At 41.0% G+C, this 15,725-nt stretch overlaps 1 pseudogene; it reads right to left on the bottom strand.

Annotated features, from left to right (window-relative positions):
* Window positions 1-439: 439 nt before the first annotated feature.
* Window positions 440-15,370, bottom strand: LOC125309149 (annotated as a pseudogene).
* Window positions 15,371-15,725: the final 355 nt, after the last annotated feature.

Here is a 15,725-nt window from a genome sequence, read left to right as displayed (position 1 = left end):
CATTGAAGTGTTGCTTCAGAAGGCTGGGCCTAATCAAAAAATGCTTGCATATGATTGAATAAGCCACTTGTCCGTCATCTATTGACGTGCTACTTCAACCACTCACATCGAAGCCAACCGTGGCGCTAATAACAGACTCACAGTCGCTTCTACGCTATGTCACATCTATGAAACTCCCGCCCTGCGTCCTGATTGGCTAAACCATAAAGTTGGTTGGAGAAATCACTCTCAATGGAAGAGGTCCCAGATGGATGTGAGTGAAGCTAGGCGGAGCTAAGCGGAACGACATTCATCTGGCTAGGGTCAGGTTAGCTGTCAGTCACACCAAGAGGAAATTGTCACCAAAGCCTCCAACATCACTGGTTGTGACCTTCCATCAGTCCACTCTCTGTATGCTGAACGCAGCTTGAACCGAGCAACCAAGATCATCAGGGACGCCTCACATCCGAGCCATGATCTCTTCAACCTGATCTCACAGAAATCTGTAAAATGAACACGAACTCCTAAGAGTGAAATCTGTAGTGGCAACACGTAATATAGCACTTTTACGTGATGAGACCACAGAAATAGTCCCCACGGGAAGCCAATGGGAATATTTTTTGTATCATATCCATATCACCTGGAATAAAATGGCTTTGTCAGAGTTTAGCTGAATTCAGATTAAAAAGGGACTATCCTAAGGGACACTTCGGGGAACACACTTAGGAACATAAACAACTTTGGTAAAATATATCTTTTGAGTCTTTTTAGCGCGCTAAGAGTGAGCGTTATCTGGGAACCGGCCCCAGGTCATATGTCGCAAAGGCTGCAGTGATTGACAGTTTGTTTCCCTCTACAAACAAGAATCCTAACACAGTGAGCCATCATTGTACAGTGATTTAGACCTAATGTGTATAAAAATAAATCGGAAAAGATATGGCAGGCACAAGGCACCAATGATGTATATGGTAAAATTTCTCACATTTATAAGGTGTAAATACAGTTTTGTTTCACACAATAAAAAGCACACTAATTTTCCCTCAACTTGACTTTGTTAAGTCCAGCTGATATCCTAAACTGATGTGCAGAATCAGTCAGGTACAGTATATCTATCCACCCATTAAAAAATGACCTTATGACCACAAATGTCAACTTCTTAATATGTGGATCTATTGTGTAGCTACAGTATGAATTTCCCAACACAGCAGCTTCAACATTATCATCATGCTAACAGCATCAACAGCACAACAAAAATATAACCACTTTTTATTTATTTTACAATGTACAATAATTTCATAGTTAAAATGTATATTAAATGTAAATTGATACAATATGAATTATGATTTACAGAATTTAAAATTACTAAGATTTGAGATACAGAGACGATAACATTCACATAACTACTTAAATGTATACTGCATTTATATAATGTTAAAATTACTCTTCATTAAAAAATGCTGTTTTGTTAAAGGTGCTCTAAGTGATGCTGGGTAACGTCACTTCTGTTGACTTTCAAACAAAAAAGAGAGCTAGCTTGCTACTTCCTCCCCCTCCCTCCCGTGCTACTCCCGTGCAATTGAAACTCTCCTAAACGCGCATCTCGACCGTGATTTGCTGGAACAGTTTGTTATGTTTTTATGGGCTAGGTTTGCCCAGGTTGTTTTTGTTGCCGTATTTGGAGCCTGGGCTGTCCACAGAGATGGTGTTTTTACAGTGTATTAAGGACACAGACAGCTACAATAGTGGTTGGTTAGGTGATGTTTGCAGAAAGTGACATAAAATGTTTTAGCCTAAAAGCACATGGCATTGCTTAGAGTACCTTTAATAACATGATAATACAATGTCATTCCAGTTAATTACATTGTGTAATATGTATATTGCATTTTCATATGTAATATTTATGCAATTTCATTTGAATTTATGATAATGTGAAGATTGACATATAACATGAAAAATACCATGAACATAAACACTGAGATTTAGATCAGATAATCATGTTAATCTTTGTGAAAAGTTTTGGTTTCTTCCGTCATTAAAGGAATTATCCGGAGTAAAATGCACTTTAGATCGATTTACGGATGATTGGGAGTACATACGTTGAGTTGACATCAAATCATGTCATTCGGATGTGTTTTGAGAAAGTTCGATGTTACCGTTTTTTAGTCAAAGCTTGTTGGCGTGGAAGTGAGAAGGGCATATTATTTGGCCTTTACAAAAGCGCTATTTTTATACCTCTTCTACAGTTCCAAACAACATTGCACTTACGTGGTAGTGAGTAGAGGGTCCCTAAAAGCCAAACTGAAGTATCCCAAGGTCTTTTATGTGGTGGGATAGAGAGTCCAGAATGAATTTCATCAAGCCCAGTACCTTTCGAAATGTTGCCATCTCAATTTGCCAAGTGTGCTCTGGAAATTCACAATTTTGTCGCCGTTTAAAAAAAACATAGTCCAGTCCATACAACTTCATTTCAATTTCAAAAGAAATACTGGACTATGTTTTTTTTTTTTTTTAAACGGCGACGAAATTGTGAATTTCCAGAGCACACTTGGCAATTGACTCCTACCGACTTTCCCCTAAAGGTGGCAGCAAAGATGGCAACATTTCCGGAAAGGTACTGGCTTGATGAAATTCATTCTGGACTCTTTATCTGACCACATAAAGACTTGGCTTGGGGACCCTCTACTCACTACCACGTAAGTGCAATGTTGTTTGGAACTGTAGAAGAGGTATAAAAATAGCGTTTTGTAGCAGCGAAATAATATGCCAGAGTAGCAACAGTAACAGTAACAGTAGTAGGATCCAATAATTTCACAATAGGCATGTTTACACCTCTCTCCTGGAAGATGAGATTCTGGAGTGTCATGGCTAACATGGAGTCAATACCAAGAGTGGAGAGGGATGTTTCCTCATTTAGATCATCATACTCAACACAGATGGTTTCACTGAGAACAGACCGGACATATTCACTTGGCGAAGACATAGAAGACACAGGGTCTGATTCATGATCAGACATTTTGGCTCTCGGAGACTGTCCTCCGTTATTGTAGCCTAGAAATCTAGACGCACCCTAGCGGCGGCAAATTAATTTGCTCAGCCTGTACGTCTAGTATGGAACCATAGGGATTTCTATTGGCTTAGCACCGTGGATGTTCTCCAATCACAGCTCTATTTTGTTAGAGAGTCTTAAAGGTGGGCTTAACAGGATAACGACAGTCCTGCGACTGTGAACAACAAGGAAGTTGGCTATGTTTTAACTAAGAGCGGTTGTTTGAATCGGTGTTGGCGTCAACTTTGGAGGAGTTGGACTTGTGCTTTTCTTTGAAAGTTGAGCAACACAATGCACTTAAGTCATTCCTTTTCGAAGAAGGATGTATTTGCCGTTTTGCCGACCCGGATACCGGATATGGTCGTAAGGCTGGCCTATTGCATGCCTAGGGCAGTTTGAAAGACAATTCTCTGCCCGCCCCTTGGAGTAAGCGAGGTGAATGGTTCGATGCCAGACTATACATCTCAATGATATAGGATGGCCCCGCCAGGCTACCGTTATTGCTGACATGCGCATGTTTAGGGAAGTGTTCTGAGAGAGCACACTGTACCTAAGATTTCTGAAGTTGAATTTACACACTGCCTGTTGGGGTTTGTTTAACAGGAGGCATTGCTCTAGGCTCTTGTGAATTTCAGTGATGTCCAGCATCATAATCCCCTTTGATTCGAGAAACCTGTGAAAATGCTTTTTGTTGAGGAGAAGACCAAGATTCAGACCCCCCCAGTTGATGGACTGGCCAGGGAGTCCAAGGTTCCGGCGATACTGACAGAATGTGTCCATAAATGTATTTGCAGCAGCATAGTTTGTCTGAGAAGCATTTCCCAGGAATGCAGTGATGGAGGAGTAGCAGACAAAATAGTCTAGCTTACAGTGCTTGGTGGCATAGTGCAGGTTTAAAACACCATTTACTTTTGGCTGCATGACCTTCTCATAGAGGGACTTGTTGAGGTTTTCAATGAGACCATCATGAAGCACAACAGCACTGTGAAAGACTCCTCTGATTGGACAAGCAGGGAAACTCTGACCAACCTGAGCAACTACTTGCTGGACATTTGCAGAATTGGACACATCACATTTGAGGCTAGTAATGACAGCAGCATATTGCTTTCGGATGTTGCTGAAATCCTCCAGGACTTGTAGGGGTGGGCATGCTCCTCGACAAGACAACAATGTGTCCACCTCTCTGGGCAATGAACTTCACTGTTTTAAACCCCAGCCCAGAGAGTCCACCAGCCACAATGTACACTGCATTCTTATGGAACAGTGTTTTTGGCTTTGGCAGCAAAGGAATATCAGGCATTAGTGTTTTTCAACGCCACCACCCTCAACGTCTTACAACTGAAGTAAGATTCTGATTCCTCAGTGGGAAGGAATTCTATGCTACAAGAATTCCTCCTTTGAAAAGTACACTTCATAAAAGCCAGTGACTTCTTGTCCAGCTGCATTAATCTGAGCCATTGGTAGATATGTGGCTTGTGTGTTTGCAGGGACAACTTCTGCATAATGCTGGACATGCAGATAATCTGTGTTCAAACCTTTTCACCTCTGTAAGCCCTTTGAGTGAGTAAAGTGTTTGTGTGGCTGTCACAAATGATAATGGCCTCTGTGAAGGTTGGAATTTTCCACACTTTTTCCACCATAGATTCATGAAATGGAGGAAGTAGAACAATCGCATGGATTTTGTTAAAACCAGAACTAGGATCAGCTCCTACTGTGACATTCCATCCAGATTTTTTGGCTGTGAGCATTAAGACCCTCACAAGATTAGAGTTAGGGGCAGTAGTGACAATGCCCAGATGGCTATGTTGTTTTGCCTTTGGTAGTGCATAATGCAAGACCTGCCATGCAAGAGCAAAATGTGACAGACATGGAGCTTCTTTGAAGATGGGAAGTTTGTTTGTGTTGTAGCAAACACCTGCTGGAATAATGACTCTTGAAGCTGCTTCGATTGGGTAGCAGGCTGCAACATGGTCTCCCACTCTCAGTTTGCTCACACCTTTCCCCATAGCCGTGACAGTGCCATTGAAGTCAAGAGCCAGGAGCTTGTGGTTTTGAGATGTGTGTTTATTCCAGTATATTGTCTGGCCAAAATCTAAGTCAGAGGTACTGACTGGGAAGTAGTCTGAAGAATGCACACACAATTCATTCAGTTTAACCTCAACATAGTGCTCATCCATCTGACCAGCCTCTCTCTCAAATGGAATGGCTGACAATCTGGTCATCTTATAAGGGTCTGCCGTCTGCAAAGTAAAGCAGTCTGCCTGTGAACAATTTACTTTTCTCTCTGGACTATCTAAGGCTGTTGTTGAGGTGCGAGTAATTTGTGGCTGGAGAACTTGCCCATCCTTCACCACCAGTTCTGGGTATTTGCTGCAGGGGTAGGAAGTCAGGACCTGAGAAAGGGGCCTGATATCTTCTGCTAAGACAGAGCCCATGTCAATCAGCTGGAAGGAGAGGTTTGAGATCTCTGCTGCACATGCTCGTGTCATGCCAGTCAGCACAAACCCTGGACTTATGTGATCTATTCTATCTCCAGTAGACTGATAAGTCACCACTCTGATGGAGTGTGCGAAATGAATAGCTTTAAGGTTGGCAACAATCTGCCTTAGAATTTCACAGCAACAAGCCATGTTCTCAAGGATGTAATCAACTATGTGGTTGGTAATGTCTCCATGACCCCACATGAATAGAATCTCTGTGAAGGATTTTCTCATGTTGGGAATTTTCAGCTCTGAGAGTAATGGTGGGAACCCATGATTTAACAACGCCTTGGCACTTTTGAAGGAGACAAACCTGGATGCTGGGCTCAAATAACTTTTTAAGGTTTCAGACACCCCTGACTGATCAGCAAAGACCAGTGCTCTTGGTAATTCAGTGCCTTCACTGACTGGATTAATTTGGTTGAAGTTGTTATGGTAGAAGAACTCCACAACTCGAGAGCGACTTCCTAGGCATCTGACCATCACATGCTTCAGCTCAACCAAAACCACACCCTCTTTGTCTGTGAAACACCCACAGATTTCAAAATCATCCACTCCCACGTTCACTGCCCGCAAATAGACCATCATTTCACTCTGTAGAGGCTCCATGACGGTTAACGTCCCTATCCTTGAGGGAAACCGAGGCCAGGCAAGGAATTCATGAACAACTGTGATGGGCACCAGTTGCATTAGATAGTCTAACACAACAGGATGAATGAAGTAATCATGTAGCTGAGCAAGCAGCTCCTCAGGTACGGTTACAACAGAATAGGCTTTCCTGAGGTCCTCTCCGTAGTGCACATCTCCTTTGTTCCTGAACACTGGACCATACTCAAACCCCCCAAGACAGAGGTTCTTGTAAAACTCATCCGCATTGACAACTGACTGGCATCTCTGGTGAATGCTGTCCAGTGATATTCTCTGCTCCTCAACAAGCCTCCCTTGTCTGTGCTCCACAGTCCCGGAGGCGTAGGTGGTTGAGTGGGAGAAGATTTTGAAATTGGTCAGATTGCCTGCTGGTTCAAGCTGTGCTTTCATGTCAGGGGTGTTCTGGCTGAAAACAGAACTTTTTCTTTTTCAGGACTTTGGAAATTGATACTGAGCTGCAGAGTGTTGTGTGGGACCTTTGGTTTGGCATGCTCCATATATGCAGCAAGGCCTAGCTCAACATAGAAGGCCCCTGGAATGATTGCAACACCGTTATTTTTGTGATCATACAAATAAGACAGTGAGTCAGATGTCAGATCACATGTGAAGGTATTACAGTCCGTCCTGGACTTTGATATCACAGGATGGCTGCTAGCTTTGGTAGTGTGTGCTGACTCAATAATTACATCCTTTTTAACACTGTCAAACTAATACATTGGAAATGGTGTTGGTTGAGCCCTAAAGCCTATGTAAAACTGATTCCAGTCCACATTGAACCCAGTCTCAAACAATTTTCCTATTGTCAGGAGCATGGTCTTGTGTTCTCTCTCTGGCTGCACAGAGGCGAAAACTGTAACATCATTACCCAGAGTCTCAATGATGTTCCTCTGCAAAGCTTGTCTTGGGCCTATCTCTACAAAGACCACATGCTTGCGGTCTTTGGTCACTGCCCTCACAGCTTGTTCAAACAATACAGGCTCACGGATGTTCTGGGCCCAGTATTTGCCACTGACAAAATCAGTAAGGGACATGGCATTGCCTGTCACTGTTGAGAAGAGTTCTGTCTCCTTGGCATTTTCTTGCATGGTTCCTATGTGATGCTCTATCTCAGGCAGAATTGGATCCATCATGTGACTATGGTAGGCAGCAGGAACATCCAAAATGTGAAGAAAAACCTTTTTGGATTTGTCACTGCAGCTTAACTGTTGGTGTAAGTTGGTAATGGCCTCTGCATCTCCTGATACTGTACAAGACTGAGGACTGTTGCGGGCTGCCAAACAAACCTTTCCTGAGTAAAAAGGCAGGAGATTCAAGACCTCTGACACCGCCATATTGCTGACAACCAGCATTTTCCCTCCAGTGACCTTGCTTTGTAAAGCACTGCGGTAATGAATCACCTTTACAGCATCCTCAATGAGCAATGAGCAGCAGCCACCTCTCCTACAGAATGCCCAAGGACAGCATCGGGTGTTATACCCCAGTGTTTTAGGAGAGTCGCAATGGCAACCTGGATGGCAAACAGGATGGGCTGAATGACGTCAGGCTTTGAGAAGTCATCATCTTCACCATCTGCTTCTGTGGTTAGATGCTCTATAATGCTTAGGCTTTTGTAGTTTTGGAAAAAGAGTCTCAATCTCCTGTACTTTCTCACGGAAAACAGGCTCTTCCCTAAGGAGTTGTCTGCACATGCCTCTGTACGTTACACCATTGCCACAAAACCCAATCACTAATTTGGGATCTGGCCTTGTTGGGATGATCTTTTTATTGAGAGCAGATCTAAATTGATCAGTTAAATCTGTCAGTGAGGTGGAGAGTAAGGCCTTTCTGTATCTGAGCTTAAAGTGAGTAAAGTATGCTAAAGTTTGAAGATCAGCTATGATCTGTTTCTCAAGTTTATCTGCTGTGTCTTCAAGTGTCATGTCAATGAGATGTAAAGTCTCATTGAGCAAAGAGGGAAGGTCACATGAGTCATACTCTATACGCTAGGGAAAGGCATGAGGATAATAAACCTTGTTTTATGGCCTGGCATGCAAAGTGAAGGGCAACAAGAGACGAGGAGCAGGCACAGTCGATGGACAGGGAGGGCCCGGTGAGGTTGAAGGTGTAGGAAATCCGATTGGCAGCGATGCTCATGGCTATTCCAGTGCCAGTGCAGTGGTTTATGATGTTTGGGCTGGCATTCACTTTGGACAGTTCATTGTCTCGATTCATCAAACCTAATGAAATCAAACAAATTAATAAGCATTCATTTGCTGAACAATTGACTTATCAGAGCATATAGAGCACCCTTATATGGAACGACAACAAAACCTGATATTTTTCAAAACTTTATGCTGACATGATAAAGGTAAAAGAAAATAGAGAATAGAGGATGCATATAAAATAATATTGACTTGTTAAAACAGTATACAGTGTAATTTCAAAACTAATTTCTTGCCTCTTCAATTTAAATTGTCTTTAAACAATTTAAACATCTAGTTTTCATGTCATATGGTTCCATTTCACAATTATCCAGTGGATATAGCATGCACCACAGCTTATAGATAGAGAGTTGCGACAACTCCATTGACGCTAATGTTCCATTTTTTTCCAACAATGGCGGCTAATGGAAGCCTCAAATAGTTCCCGGAAGTTAACAATTAATAATAGGAGCAGTGCAGTTACAGCAGTATAGACTGTTTGTACCCAAGATTTCAGACTCAGATTTACATTACTGGCTCATCCGAATAATAACTAGATGTACCGCATAGCGGTACAAAATATGACCGCCGCTCAGTCCTGTACATCCGTTCCGCGAAAATAAATCACACTTCAATTTGTCTCCATATTTTACTCCATCCCCACTCTTGAAACTTTTTGTGTATGCTTGTTTGGCATGCCTGAGTGTGTGTGTGTGCGGCTGCACAGAAAGTAGCCTACTGGTGCTGAAAAGGTGAATAGATTGTAGAATAGCCAAAGAAGATGTAGCATTGTTATAAAACCTTTAAATCTCTAAACAATCACAAGTAGGGCAGTTCATCACAGTTCATCCATTGCAACTGGATTGATGAAAGGTCACTTACACCTGTAGGCTACATTGTATTTGGGAAAAGCAAAAGGTATCAGCATGATGTTATTTATTTATTTATTTATTTATTTCTAAACAAAAACATCTGAAAAAAACATACAAACAAACAGTCTGAAACGTTATTGTTAATGCACAAATTAAGTAACAGTAGTCTGAAACTAAATGCTGTTTTACATCTAACCAGTGGTGCAAATAACTGACATGTCCAAATGGGCCTTGATGAAATGCGTCGCTAGACTGTTCATACACATTTTAACGGGCCAAAGTTGAAGAAATGTTGTCCGTTATTGTTCGTGCAAATATAGGCCGATTCATGTTCCCTTGCATTGTGTAACTGAGGTCCATGGCTAGTCTGGCTTTCACCAGACCAAGCTCAATCTTTTAAGAAATCAAAAAATAAATAGCGGGCAGATCAGGCTGAGTTCACACAGCCTAGTCCATAGGCACCCGATATTGTTTAATTTTCCGATTGAGATATCCACGCTCTGGCTATTCTAAATGCAAAAATGCATCAGGGAGTTATGACAAAACTGTAACTAACAAACTAGATCCTAATAGAAAGCTGTTAGCTTCCCTAAGCTACAGGTAGGCTTATAATGTAGGCCTATTTACAACATAAATTGTCAATAGGCTATGCTGGCAACACAAATAAAATCTCCTTTGGAAACCAATGGCTTACGCCTTACAGTATCAAGCGGACTTAAACTGCCATATCGTGGCGAAAAGTTCACGCAGCTCCATGAGTCAAGGAAAGCGCGAATGAAGTAGCCACTTCTAAATGGGACCCACTACACAGTAGCTTAAGGTGTGTTGCTAAAGCAGCCATAATGAAATAAAGGTGTCATTGTTTGGATACTTCACACACGCATGCTTTTTAATTTCACAGACTACAACTACCAAGCTGGAATCAAAGCACATCGATTCCCCTCTCACGCCCTGCCCGCACTTAAAACAAAATAAACAGGCGTCTCAGTCTGTCATGTATAGGCAAAACTGTATCAGACCGGTGTAACGTTTGTAAATCTTCCATTGCACAGAATGATTTTTGTAGCACGTGCAACAAATGACAGTCGAAAGATACAATTACAGTGCTGCTATCAATTTGCTTGGTATAACCGCATTTATAGTTTTCTACAAATGCAATCAATCAAATTGGCCTCCATCACTCAACCAACGCTAACGGTAACATTACCTAGGTCCTTATTGATATTATAAGATTAACATACCTGCAGTAAAAACCAAGCATGTCCGATAAACATCCTCAGATTTATTTCGGCTTCAAGAAGAAATGGGAATTACATTTCATGTGAACATCATCCTATCCTTATTAGACGTTCTCTGCAGTAAACTACAGTCCTTGTAGGAAGCGTTCATTGTTTTTCCAACCCACTTTTAACTTCCTACAAAATTACGTCTCACTGCAACAATGCGCCATCTAGTGGGCAAACGACTACTTATCGCAAATACTGGAAATGCAGCCATGATGATGATGATGAATATTTATTTTGGCTTTCTTTTAATCCTACTGAATTTGTAATTATGTATCGGCCGTTCTAATACCAATAGTACAGACATGTCAAAGTCAATTATGTACGGCCCCCGGGATGATATTTGATTAGTATTAGAACCGGCCCGCAGACAACAGTCGCCGGCTGCTGTTTTGCGCATCAATACTCCATTCCCCAAAATGCAACGGTAGCCCACGAACTCACTGCGGCGCCGCAAGTGGACCTCGGCTTCTTTATTCATCAGTATTCAGTCAGGGCAGATGTCAACTTTCAGCTACCCCCCTCCCCAGTGTTGTGCCTGAACGCGTTCATTAAACGAAAGTCACTCGTTCATATGTATTTTGAGCGAACGTGAACTGAACGTACTGTGTAGGGTACTACTGCCTGATGAACGTTACTGTGAACTCGTTCATTCTGGTGTCTGTGAACGGCACGCTCTTTCAGTTTAACTTCGTTGAATAGGGTGGCAGATTTCTACAGAGCCTTCCACGCGAAAACCCGGCTAAAACACACCGTAAAAAGGCCTTGCATGCAGGTCACCATTTGTCAAACTATGGGCCGCGGTCCGCAATGTGGACAATGGTCTGCAGAGTGAAATTATTCCCGGGCAATCGTCTGATAATTTGCTGCACAATTGGTCAAGGAGCCGCGGACAGAAAAAGAAAACAAACATTTCTGCAATTAGTAGGACATACTTGTTCATTTGGTGTCATCAAACATAGAGGCATAGAATTAAGTCGTGGTATGAGCGTTTATTCAATGTATGCGTGTGCACATTGGTAGCAAAGCTAAGCTTCAACCTATTGGAAGGCTAATTATGAAACGACATTTAATAGAACAACGTGGATTTATGCAACTTCCATAAAAAACAGAGCACAGACTATATAAAACACTGTTTGGCATTAAGTATTAAAGTCAGCCAAAAGCTATTAATTAGTCTTAGTTAAAGATCTCCAGATCAGTGATAATTCTATCAGTGTATGATGCTTGCATGAGGGAAACATCCCAAAACAACGGCACCCATATAACTGCTGTTGTTTTGAGAAGTATTTCTCATGCAAGCATCATGCAACAATGCAAAAACAATGGAACTATTGTAGGCCTAATTATATTTTACATTAGTAAAGCAGTACTCTAATCTGCATGTTTTCACAAACTTTTGTGAACAATCTTAGCACTTTAAACATTGACTGTTTTGAAGTGCATGTATAGCAATATAGTATAATAATAATAATAATAATTGTGATATCATTATGATCATTTAATGGGGGTGGGAGGGGGGGTGGGTTCATGTAGGTGGGCCCTATGACCCCAAAGTATGCCTTGACTGGGCCTCAGGTCAAAGAAGTTTGAGAAAGGCTGATGTAGACGACAAAGCAGCAAGGAGGCATCCTATGATCATTTAAGTTTTATGACAAGGTACAGGTGAGGATGGGAAAAAATCGTGCAGTTCTGAACATTTTTGTGCAAACTTTTCCCGCAAATCACTTCAGGCCCCCATAAAAGATTCTTCATCCTCAGGGGTTCGAAACAAATTTTTCTGTAAAACAAAATTTTTCCGTGAAAAGTCTAGTGGGGCTACATACCCACCAAATTCCATGTGCCCCGGTGGTTCGGTGTCCCGGTATCGTTGACCAAAAAATTCAGGAAGTAGATGACGGGGAAAAAAAAAAAAAAAAAAAAAAACTTTGATATCCCTATGATGACGGGCTTAGCTGGCGGTCATAATAATAATAACAGTAATAACAGTAATAGTAGTAAAGTAATAGTTAAACGAATTAAAACAAATGCACAGTGTAGGCTGCAAAAGCCTGATACAAATGGATTAACAAGCGGTGGCCAACTGGCCATACATTTGTCTAATATTTCACTGCCTTTCTAACATAGTGATAGCCAACCTTACAAAAACATTGAGTAGCAAGATCGCTATGGTTTAACCGTACGTCTCCCTTCCACTCAGTGGCCAGGTCCATTGCTGCTGCTTAGCTTAAAAATCAGGCCTACAATCACATGCCATAGGAGGAGTTCCATAGATATACTGACACGTTGAGAGGTTTAATGAGGTTTAATTTTGTGCAATTTCATTCTTAACAAGAGGGAATTTGCACTAATTCTCAGGGAATTTCGCATGTAGATTAGTGGTTCTCAACCTTTTTTTACGCAAATGCCCATACATCCATAATTGCAACGTTACCTGCAATTTGTTTGAACCGCTACGTGGACATATAATAATCAATTGGACCTGCCTAAGCTAAACAACAAAGATATTAGTTTTCCAACCGTTTTTTTTTATTTGCTTGAAGTTTTGCAGGCTTAGGCTATCCAAGAAAAACTAATCAAATGAACCAAAGGCTGGCCTTGTATTAGGCTAGGTGAACTTGGCTATTAAATGGGAGACTTTCTGTGGCTCATCTGTAAACAATTCTGGGTCTTAAAGTAGTATGTTTGCCATTTCCTTGCTATTGCTCTGTATGCATTTCCATGTTTCCATGTATGCATTGCATTTCCAATAGCGGTACCAAAGCTCAAGGTATAATTCGAACACTGGGTACCCCCTGAATCACGGTATAATTCAAACACTGACAGCTTTTCTGCTGCTCAGTTTTTATCAGCTCCTTATCAAATAAATTAAGAGGCTAAAGCCCAATAAATGTGCCACACATAATGAACCTAATATAAGATAAACCTTGCCCATCCCATTTCAATTGACCTGTCGCTAAGCCCCGCCCCCCATTGTTACTGTGTGAAAACTCGGACAAACAAACCAGACTTGATTAGAAATACATTGTGGACAATGGCAGCTGACAGTATATGAAAGCAGGCTTTGAGGTCGTTTTGGTTAATAAAGGATTTACTTTCCTCCAGAAGCTATCAGGGACTTAATTATGCTATGGAGGGGTGTATTCAAAACTTTAGAATACATACAAGGTGACAAGCAGCTGTGGCGAGTTGCCATGCAAATCACCGTGCAAAAACCACTGACGACGTTAATGCTAGCTAGCTAGCGTAAGATTGATACTAAGATATGTTAGGTTACGTTAATATTTGATGATGTAAGAATATAGTAGTTGGTTAATAAGCATTTTCATCTTGGGATTTAACAGGAAACCTGTGCCCACGTTGTTGGCTTAGGTCCTGCATAGTAGCCTACATTACGTCGAGCTGTTGCAAACGCGAGAGACGTCCTGTAGGCTCTTCCGTATGCGTGAATTAAATTTAAAACTTTGCACAATTTCACTGGGTTTGGGGTTGAAATGAGCCTTAAGGATCAGCGTGAGCTGTGCATGTTGCACTCTGCTAGTTGTTTCTCTACTAGCCGGCATATCACCATAGAACATTAGCTCCCTCTAGAGGATATTCTGATGTATGCTTACGCATTCACTTTACTACAAAAGTAACATAGTGTAGTGTCCCAAGTGCCTCCCCACTGATGCTAGTTTTTTTTTTTTTTAAACCTATGTAGGTAAGTTAGTGAAGCCAGTGAATTCAGTTCCTTCTAAAATAACAAATTTTCATAAAGATTGAGGACAGTTATCCTACCAGTTGTATATCTTTAATATTGTGGAATAAATCTCTGGGTTCATCCACTGGCACTTGCAGTGGTGTTGAAATTACAGCACTATTATGTCACCATTATTGGAGTGACATTATAGGCTACAAAACATATATTTACATATTACCACATATTTACCACATATTGTTCAGTACAGTAAATGCGGGAGAGTGAGAGTCCATTGTCTCACCAACAAAAACTCCGGTTCTGGTGCCACTGGCCTTCTCCATGGGAATCCCAGCATTTTCCAGTGCTCTGTAGGAACACTGCAGCAGGAGTTTCTGTTTAGGGTCCATGTGAGAAGCTTCAGCATCGGTGATCCCCAAAAACTTGTGGTCAAAGTCATTTAACCTAAACAAAATAAACAAAACAGCCACATTTTTTTTTTCGATTTAATTGTGTTTAACTGTTTGTCACATGGACATAAATGCATACTTATGAGACTTACCCCTCAACAAGAGCAGCTTTTGAAGTTCTTATTTTTCCAAGCTTGTTGTCATCGGAGTCATACCAGGAGGCACAGTCAAACCTATCATCTGGAATCTCTATGGCACAATTCTTTCCCTCTACAAGAACTTTCCAAAAATGGTCAAGTCCTTCACCTAAAACAATTAATTAACATTAATTTTCTAACACTCTGAGGTGTCACACTATAACTTTTCACAGTTACTTAGCTCAGTCACAATCTAAATTGCATAACACCTTTAAGACCATAATCAATTTTTTTTTTTTTTTAATTTGTAGTTTAGTATTCACTTCTTACTTTATCTAAATTCAGTTTAAGTTTTATATCTATCTTTGAATGAAGAAGTAATAGAGTACACAAAGAAAAATAGTTTGGGTGTCAATTCCCCTGATGGAGTTCAAGGCTTGATACCCAGAGACTACAGGTGGAAATTAGCTATATTTCCTATAACCTGGCACTATGCATCTCTTGTACAAGGTTAATGTTCATTGCAATCTATTTGTAGTTGTCAAAGCATACAGTAATATATCTCAGACATGAAAGAGGTTTTACTCACCCCCTGGAAAGTTGCATCCAATCCCAACCACACCAATGTCATCCATGTTGTTGAAGAGAGCGCCAAGCTCTCCATGTCCTTTCACATCTATGCTTTGTCTCCTCACGAATGTGTGGCTTTATAGTCTTTATGTCAGGTTTAAAACTAAACTGCAGGAAAAGGGTGAGCTTTATCTATTCTATTAATGTTTTATGTTCTTACCAGAAATGGTGAGAACATGTATTAATAATTTATCTGATGTACAATGGAACTTACTTTTATGTTTTACCACTAAACCCTGAACCCTAATCACAGTGCAATTATCCATGGGGAACGATCCAAAGGTAAGAGTCACTGTCTCCTCTACACAATAAATAGAATAGAATAGAATAGAATAAATCTTTAATGTCCACCAAGGTGGATATTTTTCTTTGGCTCACCAG

This window comes from Alosa alosa, chromosome 16 (assembly GCF_017589495.1).
Source record: "Alosa alosa isolate M-15738 ecotype Scorff River chromosome 16, AALO_Geno_1.1, whole genome shotgun sequence".
Taxonomy (NCBI): domain Eukaryota; kingdom Metazoa; phylum Chordata; class Actinopteri; order Clupeiformes; family Clupeidae; genus Alosa; species Alosa alosa.
This window is presented reverse-complemented; position numbering and strand designations above follow the sequence as displayed.